The 9,248-nt window shown below is 44.6% G+C and overlaps 1 protein-coding gene across 1 annotated transcript in view; it reads left to right on the forward strand.

The window, feature by feature from the left end:
* The window catches only part of TMEM114 (transmembrane protein 114), a 90,801-nt gene extending 81,826 nt beyond the window's left edge, over positions 1-8,975 (forward strand). Inside the window, exons 6-7 of the transcript XR_014895667.1 lie at positions 8,033-8,079; positions 8,940-8,975. The gene's annotated coding sequence lies outside the window, so the exon portion shown is untranslated. The remainder of the gene's footprint in view (positions 1-8,032; positions 8,080-8,939) is intronic.
* The last annotated feature ends 273 nt before the right edge of the window (positions 8,976-9,248 follow it).

Consider the following 9,248-nt stretch of genomic DNA (forward strand, 5'->3'; position numbering starts at 1 on the left):
AAGGCTGCGGCCAGCCGCCTGCCCAGCACGAGCCCGCCCGCCTGGCTAGAGCAAAGCGGCGTCAGAGGTGTGGGCAGCTCCCGGCCTGCCGCTGACAGCGGTCGGTACGAAATGCCGAGGGCGGCCGCGGGAGAAGAGCAGCTACGGGGCAGTCGTCTCGACCCCCCCCCCCCCCGCAGGCAGCTCGGCTGCTCCTGAGCCCACGCTGAGCCGATGCCCAGCAGCAGCTCTGGCCTTCAGGAAGGTGCTTCTTGAACCCGTTTCCACGCTTATCCTGAGGGTTTCCCCTGACAAGGCCGGCTAGCGGGGGGGAGGCGGGGGGCTCCCGGCACGCTGGGGCTGGGCCAGGAGCGCCCCACTGCCTGGAGGGGCCATCTCCCCGCGGACAGCTGCTGCCGAGCCGCCACCGCAGAGGCCGGCCTCAAAATAGGGTCCTGAGGGGCAGGTGAGGTGACGGCGGCTCGCTTCCTGCGTCTGCATCRCAGAGCAGCTTTAAGCACGCGATGGGCAACAGCGCAGCTGGAAAAATAATGAAATGCCACTGAGCTACTGCAGCATTTTCAGACATGCTCTTTTAGGGAGAAGCTTAGGTAATAAATTGTCATGATTTGGAACTTGAGGTATCTTAYAACTATTTGCCAGTCACAGCTCTTGCTAGTAAACAAATAATAGTTAAAATCTCAAATTTCATCTTCTTCATTTGCTGCACAGTCTTTCTATTGAACAAATTCCTACTGGGTTGTAGTTCCTGTCTGTAGCTTGCACCTAAAGATAACCATTTAGGTTCAGGGCTTCAGAAAAATCAGGAGTTCTTGAGTTATGTGAGGGAAAGGAAAAATACKTTTTTCCCATATGTTGTGATTGAAATATATTTGCATAAGTCAAAAACAGCTGTAGCTATAAAATTTTAAACTTAGCTTGATTTACTGTCCTTATTGAGAAAAGAAAAACAAAACACATCTCAAGATGATCAGTTCAGTGGCTTTTGAGTTAGGATATAAATGGTTAGGTCTGGCATATGTGCACTGCAATATTTTCTAGGAGAGTTTTCACAAAGATCTTCAATTAGAACATCTTCGCTTGCCTGTCACGCATGGATCCAGGAGTCCTAGCTGAGGATGAATCTATTAAAGGATATCCAGCATTAGTTTGCGCTCAGAAATATTACTATGGCTTACTGTTATTTAACCTTCCGTGGTGTTAAAATGCTCCACAATAATTTGGCTTCAAGTTGTGACGACATCTTTGCTTGAGCAGCATCAGTAGCAGTCCAGTTGGCTTCAGCAGGACCATTCACAGAGTCTGATGCTGCTCAAACTGATCAAAATATCAGTGTGATGATGTGGTGAACACCTGGTCCTTACGATGCTAAAAGTAGATACAGGTAAGAATGTGGCAAACAGGACAGGGAACAGAGACAGATACAGAAAATGTGGAACACCTAAAYGACACCGGTTCCTGTGCAGCCACAGGAGTTGTTTAATTGCTGCTAACTACTTTTCAAAACATGTTTCAAAATATAGGTTTAAGAACACCCTGGCTTTTCATAGAAAGGAGCATATTTTACTCTCAGAATTTTGGTTTTGTGCCTTAATTTTCAATCCCATTTTCCCTTTCCTGTCTTCCGTTTTTCATCTTAGATGCAATAAGACAAATTCCCTTGGAACCTGTGTTCTTGCTCCCCTCTTCATGTCCTGCAAAGGAGCTGCCCCATGAGTGAGAAATGTTATCTTGTGCCTTTCTCCTTGGCATTGTAGTGAGATAGGAACTAGAGCTATAGTCTACTGCACAGCAGCTGAAATCTGGTCTTGCTGAAGTGATGGGCAAAATATCTGCATGCATTTTGATGGAGTGAGGCAATCACATGGAAAAAAAGTTGAGTCACTTTGCTCATCTCTATTTGTGGAGCACTTTCAGGTCCCTAGTGGTTTATTAGTGCAACATATGCATTTGTTTAGCTGTGTACTGAAAAGCTCATCTATTTTTCCCAGCTATACCGGTTGATCTAATGAAAGATATAATCTCTAGCTACAACCCTTGCCCTACCTATGTCCTTAACATCACTGAAGCTGCGGTAAGATACCAGTTTGTTGTCTGTAGAAGTAAAAGGTGGACACAGAAACAAGGCTGAAAGGAGGTGTTAAAGAACTAGAGAGTCTTTCCAGCAAGGTGGGTCAGAATCTTGTCTTGCTTGAGAGATTTCAAAAAGGGAAGAAATCCATCAGGTAGCTGTTAAAGAAAATACTATTTTAATATTGAAATCAATGGTCTGATACTGATTTACAGATGCTGAGAATCTATCCCATTTATCCTTGCAGAGCTTTGGGTTTTGACACCCTTTGTCACCTTCTGTGCCCAGAGACTCCCTTTGCAGATGATGTCTTGCTTAGGATTGAGAGGCAATTGGAGTTTGTATGAGAAAATTTGGCTGACCTCACTGAGGTGCTCAGGGGACATATTGGGCTTGCAGGACTGGGCCTGGGACTGCAGCAACTGCAACTCTGTCTATTTGGATTTCTGTTCCACACCCTGTGCTCTGCAGGTTTTGCTTTTGCTGGCAAAAGTTGTTTTCTCAGTGTCAAAAAATGAGCCAAAGTCCACAGTGTAAAATGATTTTTTTTCACCTCTCTCACCTTTCCGTGGCAATTGGCAGGATCTGCAGTTTCACATTACCTGTCAAGCTGCTTCCAGAGGCTCCAAACTCCCAGACTCTTAAAAATCAATGAGCTAGACAGTGAGAACTCAGGAGTTTCTTGCTTCATCACATACCATACAGCACATAATGGTGTTTTAAAGGCACAAAACAACACACCTATACACAAAAACCTACCTAGAATTCCTTCTTTTGGAGCGCTCAGATTTTGGGAAACTCGGCAACTCATCTGCCTGCATTAAGGCCGGATCTCATCAGCAGAGTGGTTACAATCTAGAAGCTAGCTATGGGGAAGAGGCAGCTCTGAGGAGCAAACATGCCCCTGATCTTATAGCTGTCCATGACATTTAGTGTCTGTGGCCTGTGTGGAAATGTAAGGGGTGACGTGAATAAGGGCGATACCAGCGGGAGAGCTCAGGCATTGCTCTGAGCTGCAGTGAGCACCCCCTGCCCTGGCGCAGAGCCTCGCGTAGGACCACGGCAGCAGCAGCGCCAACGACGGGCATGTTCTCGCAGGGACGTGAGGGAAGGGCAGCCGCAACGTGCTGCAGAGTGGAGCTGACCCTATGGGTTGTGGCCGATGGAAAAACCCACGCATTTCAGGTTGACTCCAAACCTGAACCAGGTGAATAAGCACATGCTAACTTTAGATTTAATGTGGTCCCCCAAACTACCTTTTTTTTTTCCAATTCCAGAATTTTTAGTAAAAGCAAAGCAGACTAAAAGATGCTACTCACAAAAGCACGGAGGAAGAAAAGTTACTAATGTCACCATCACTCCAGAGCACTAGCACCCATGAATTAGAGCATGCACCAAGGCTTGGGGAACACCAGGCTCAGAACTGTCCTTTGCCTCATTTAGGCACCCTTTTAATGGAAGAATTCCAGTTTTCCCCAGCAGAGGTATGGGGAGCTTTGATGCAGGTCTTGTACCCTAACTGAACAAAATTAGTGTTTGGTGGAGATTTCTCAAACAGCTCCTCAGGGCAGAGGGGGATAGCTAAAATGGACAGTCGGCTTCTTCTCTTCACTTCATATAAACCCTACAACTGCAGCTTGGAAAACTGAAACATTCTCATTTTGTTTCCTGAATCCTACCAGAATTTGTGAATTTCCTGCAGTCTCAATTGAATCTTCACTTTTTAGTCTTGAAAAGAAAGTGAATCAGCCCGTTCAGCTGAGCCTTCAAGGAGCTCCAGGTGTCAGGGATGCTGGAGTGGAGGGGAGTATGGAGACCTCCTAGGTACCCTCCTGCTCTGTAACCAGCTGAAGAAGAAATCCAAAGTTTTCCTAGCTACCTTCTGATACCCTGGACTGTGCCAGGCTAACAAGCATGCAAGTGACTAAAAAATGCAAGTAGGCAGGGAAATGTTTATTCATTTGTCTAGAAAAGAAAAACAGAGCTACCTTTTCATACATTTCAAGAAATGTAGTTTTTCTTCATTGGTGAKGCAGTGATTCACCATTTCTTTACATAGAGGAAGTAGCACCTTACATTAAAGGGATGGAAATCAGGACTAATTTAACAGCATCATTTTGCAAAAGGCACCAGTAACATTCGTGACAGATTCCAGTTTTTGACCATCTGGCAATGGTGAGGGCTGAACAAATGCTTAAACCTTGGGAGACCCCATTTCTAGCAGCAACCGCTTTAGACTTCAAATTTTTAATGGGGTGAGATCTCAGATCAATGTCATCCTAGTAACATGGGATGGATTCGGGCCAGGACACGGTGCTGTTTGTACTGGCTTCCTCTGAAAGGCCAGAGGTACAAATACAGAGACTAAATGTTTCCTTCCTATACTGAAAAAGATCTGTTAGTGATTCCTGCGAGCCAGGAGGAGAATCCAGACCTCTCTGGAGACAAAGCAGCGGGCAAATGCAACTGGGAGTTCATCAGCTTAAGCTTTGCGACTGCTGTCCAAAGGGGCTCTTTTCCAAACCTGTCAGGAATTTCTTTCTAACAGTTCAATTGTTCAAAAGGTGCCTGTTCAGGTATCCCAAAAGTGGGTGTCATGCCCAAAGACAGGCCATCAGGAAGAGAGGGAATTTGGCGGYGAGCCCCGACGCCATCCCCAGCTGAGGGGGATCCATTTCTAGCTCTGCCGGCACTGGGGACCAGTCTAATCTCTTGCCCGCCCCGGTTTCCCCGTTGGAGAACAGGAGCAGCGTTAGTGCCCGTGTGGAGCCTTCGCAAATGACAAGCGCTTACGAGGGGAAAGCAGCGCAATTTCGGGATGCGGCAACTGAGGCACCGAGCAGCTGAGCGACATACCTGCAGCCAGGCAGCGAGGCCGCGGCGGCGCCGGGGACGGCGCGGGGCTCTCGGCTCAGCCCACGCGGGAAGTGCCTGCTGCAGCGTTTAAAGCAGCTATTAAGGGTGCACTTCCGCGGGCCTTTCCCGGAGCAAGGGACCCCGCCGCGTCCTGCACGAGTGAGGACAGCTCGGATCGAATTACGGCTGCAGACCTGGGACCGCGAAAACTGCTTTGGATTAACAGCCTCACTTGAAACGTTTTAGAAAGAAAAACTAAAGTCAGAGCTGAGGATTGAGATTTGAAAGCAAACGCTGACATACGGAGGCCCTTGGAAATTTTGTCTGTGAGGAAATCTACTGTATAATTAAATTTGCAGTTTCCTTAGTGGGACCATCATTTGCTTCTACGAACAAAAAGATAAATTTCTTAGATATTCTGTCATGGAGAAGCCTAATGTAACGAGGCTTGACAGCCTGAATAAGTAACTCCACAGCTTTTAAGAATAATTTCTCTGCTAGAAGTGATTCCCCGGGATGATAACCTTCCTGAAGACAACCGAGGAAGCTACCGATGAGCGGAGACGTGTGCTGTCATGAGTGTGAAGCAACTGCAGYCACGACCTTGTCCAGGCTCCTGGACAGACAGGTGGTAACGACTGCTGGAGTCGGGGGCTCGGGAGGAAACACAAACCTCCTGGTCAAAGCACCAGCCGAGAAGCGATTTGGTGGCAGGGCCTGGGCTGAGCTGGAGGGGACGTGGAGTCTAGAGCAGCCTCAGGTGAGATATRGGCCACTCAGCAGATTCAGGGAGCWGCTTTCCCACCCTCTTGCCTCTCTAGTACTGAACATACCTCGGCATGGGTGCCTAAAGGAGCCATGCACAAACGGGTCATTTTTTATCTATCATCTACAGCATTTTTCTCATTTTGCCCAAACTCAAGTTGAGGGAGGCAGAGTTTTCTGCATCATGTTTTCTTTTCCCTCCAGTGCAAAATCAATCCCGACTTGGACTGCACTGAACTCTGGCTATGTGATGGCTGGCTACAGGCCAACACACACAACCATGAATCAGAAATTTGCATTACCGCTGCTGGCTACAGATTTTCTGCAGAACTGATACTTGGGGTCTCAATGGCCATTCTGGCGCCAGGATCCAGCCGATGTTAAAAGAAACCCAGCCCCAAATACAGTTTAAAATTTGGGCCTGAGCTCTTGCTGCATTCATGAAGCAGCCAAGTCTTGAGAAATGTTGCATAGGAATTAGGTTGCTTTGACGATCTCTGGTTTCTTTAAACACCAGAAAGAGCGCTGCGTGTGTCATAAACACCTCCAAAGTCAGCTTTCCCCTTTTGACATCCCCTTGGTAGATTATATGAAATATTTTTTTCTGCTGAGTTCATGTAACAAATTTCAGTTAAAATGGAATTCTTCTAGGAAAATGGATGAAGTTACCTAGGTGAACTACATGGCTGAATCCAAGGAGGAAATAGTTTGTTTGTTACATCTGAATAGAATTTTTTGACAATTTCCAGTGGCACATTCCCTTGGCAGGTGTCCCTCTATAAATCACGTACTTCAGAGTATAAAAAAATAAATAGGTTTGGTATGTTACCATGAGATTCTCTAGCAAATTTATTATGTGAGCGAGCTACTTCACCTGCCTTGGCAACTACCTACTTATAGAGCACAAAAGATCAGTTCACAGCTAGGTCCCTCAGGAACTCAAGAGAGACAAATGATCTTCTGAGGACTGTGAAGCTGCTTGGGGATAGGGAAAAATTGTCATCAAATTCCAGGGAGGTAGAAGTACACTGAAAAGAAACTGAGACATTTCTCTTACCTCATCTGGCCRAAGGATGTGAAGGATCCAGATTTAGTGCTCAGTCCAGCAAAACAGTTCAGCATGGAGATGAGCTTAAACACACAGGACAGGATCTGCAGGGCTGTGCAGAGGGTCCCACAGCACGCAAAGAGGAAACTGCACGGTCCTTTCTACCTTCTGTCTCTAGGACAAGAACAGGAAGTGTGGCGGAAAGCAGAAAGCAATATGTTTTAATGGATACTAATAAACAACTGATCTCTCAACATCTGATTAGTTCTTTGGGCCTTGGAGTAATAATACAAGATACAAATCAAAGCAGTGCAGTTGTTTGAAAAAAAAAATCATAATCCCGTGGATACAATATTCACAGTTACAGCAATGGTTTGCAAACCAGCACACCTTGAAGTATCAAGATATTGTGGCATTGATCCTACCTTCCAGCTGATTATTTGAGGAAAACGCTTTCTGTGTGTTTGGCTCTGGTTAGAAGCAGAAAATAGCATTAGGATACTTCAGAAGAGCCAAAGGACTGCTTTTATACTCGTAGTAGGAACAAAATTGCAGTACATGACCTTAGCATGTAATATGCCACATGAGGTTTGGTCAGGGCTAGCTAGTTGCAGTAACAGTTTCTCTAACTTGATTTTGAGTCAGTACCATGACTCCCATGACTTCACTGTAGTTAGGAATGACTAATCTCCTGTTATTATACCATGAAAGTAAGCATGTACCATGGCACGCCAGATGTTAATGGCATTGTTGTATGGGAATATATGGGAGCATAACGGCACCTCCCTGGCTCCGCCAGCAGTTGGCATCCCATATGGTGGTGGCACATGCCCCACACTGATGGATGCTCAGCAGATGTTCTTCAAGAGCTAAATAATGCAAACAGAGGCTGGAGTGATCAATATGCAGCCCTTATAGTTCATTCAATGTTCACAGCCAGCAAATGCAGTGAGTGTTTGTGGGGGAGATGTAGGGGAGTTTAAAAAGAAAAAGATCCAGTAGAGCCTTCAGCAATTTAAAGTAGCAAGTTACAGGCATTGCTGAAGAGAGTTAAATTTAGTTATCAGTCTTCTGCACCTTCATTAAACCATGATTTCTGGAGAAACTTCTCATTTAAATGAAATGATTTCTTGATCGAAAGAAATCCAGATTTGTCTACCTTTATCCTCAGGATATCCTTCTACATGTATGTGTGTGGGGGTGGGAAACTTTTAGCATGCTAGGTGTAACTGGATGGAGAAAAGAAAGCTTACCACCTCTTAAAGGAAATTGTTACTTGATTTGTTTTACAGTGAAGGATGACAGCAAGACCACAATCCAATAAAAGGAAAAGACATATGTAAGTCACTAGGTTAATATATGAAACCTGTAAAAAGTTTTCTTGATTTTTTCATAAAACTTAAATTAGCTGAAAGTGTTTCAGAGTAATATATAAACCAAGATAGCACAGCTGTCAAGACCGAATTCTCTGCCGATTTGTAGGATTATGCCTAATAGATAYGGGAATGATCTTTGGGAGGAATGAAGATGGGAGGCCCCACTGTCCTCTGCAGTATGTCTTTTCCACATGGTTTCTTGCTGAGAACTTTCATCATGATCTGGATGAATGTGATGGGCTTGTGAGTAGCTAGCACCACCAGAGCATTTTACAAATTAAAGCTAGACCTAACATGTACATGTATGCACCTTTTGGGAGGGCGAGTCACCTTTTCTGCGGTATAGGACGTGGGCTTGGAGGGCTGCATCAGTCTTTGTCCTGCAATATGGAGCTCTTTGCAAGTGTACAAAGGAGAGAATGGGAACAGTTTTGTTGTCTAGAAACCCAAATTTCTAGCTAAAAATAGTGAACTTAATGAAATCATCTATTAATGCATAAATTATGATTTGCAAATCTGTGCTTATGTGGGCCAACCAGTTCCAGAACCAATTTGGATAGCTGTTTCTATGGCTTTGGCTATGTAAAACACCTGGCCGAGTTAAGCCACATTAAGCATTAAAACTCTTACAATTTTTGCTCTTTTTAACAAATACCAGCAATGCAGAGTAAATTTTTTAATTACAAGTTTATGAGCTCTTTTTGTCTTATTGCAAATTTATCTTTTAAAGTAATTTTCTTGTTTAAGGTGCTTTCAAGCATAATCTTCTGCTGAGAACACTAACCACCTTGGATATTACATTCTAACTTTTATTTSCTTGCAGCTGCTTGCTGTATCAAAATGGAGGAGGTACGGGGCAATGTTGGCAGCTCTTATGCCTTTTCCTTCAAATGGACTGATACTTAATGCATTTTCTGTTAGATTGTTTGTTTTCAGCTGTGTTCTTCCAAAAATTTCTTTCCTGTCTCATCCTATGAATCATAAATTTTGTCTTCTGTGTGGGTTTTAGTATTTGTTTCCATTCTTTTGTGACTCCTGCATATAAAGGCATTTTGATACATATTGTGTTAATGTTATGATTGCTACTCGCTGTACCATCCATGTATCAGGTAACCTTATTGATCTGTTATTT

The sequence above is a fragment of the Rhea americana genome, unplaced genomic scaffold, assembly GCF_003343005.1.
Source record: "Rhea americana isolate MKP2758 unplaced genomic scaffold, rheAme1 scaffold_10, whole genome shotgun sequence".
Taxonomy (NCBI): Eukaryota; Metazoa; Chordata; class Aves; order Rheiformes; family Rheidae; genus Rhea; species Rhea americana.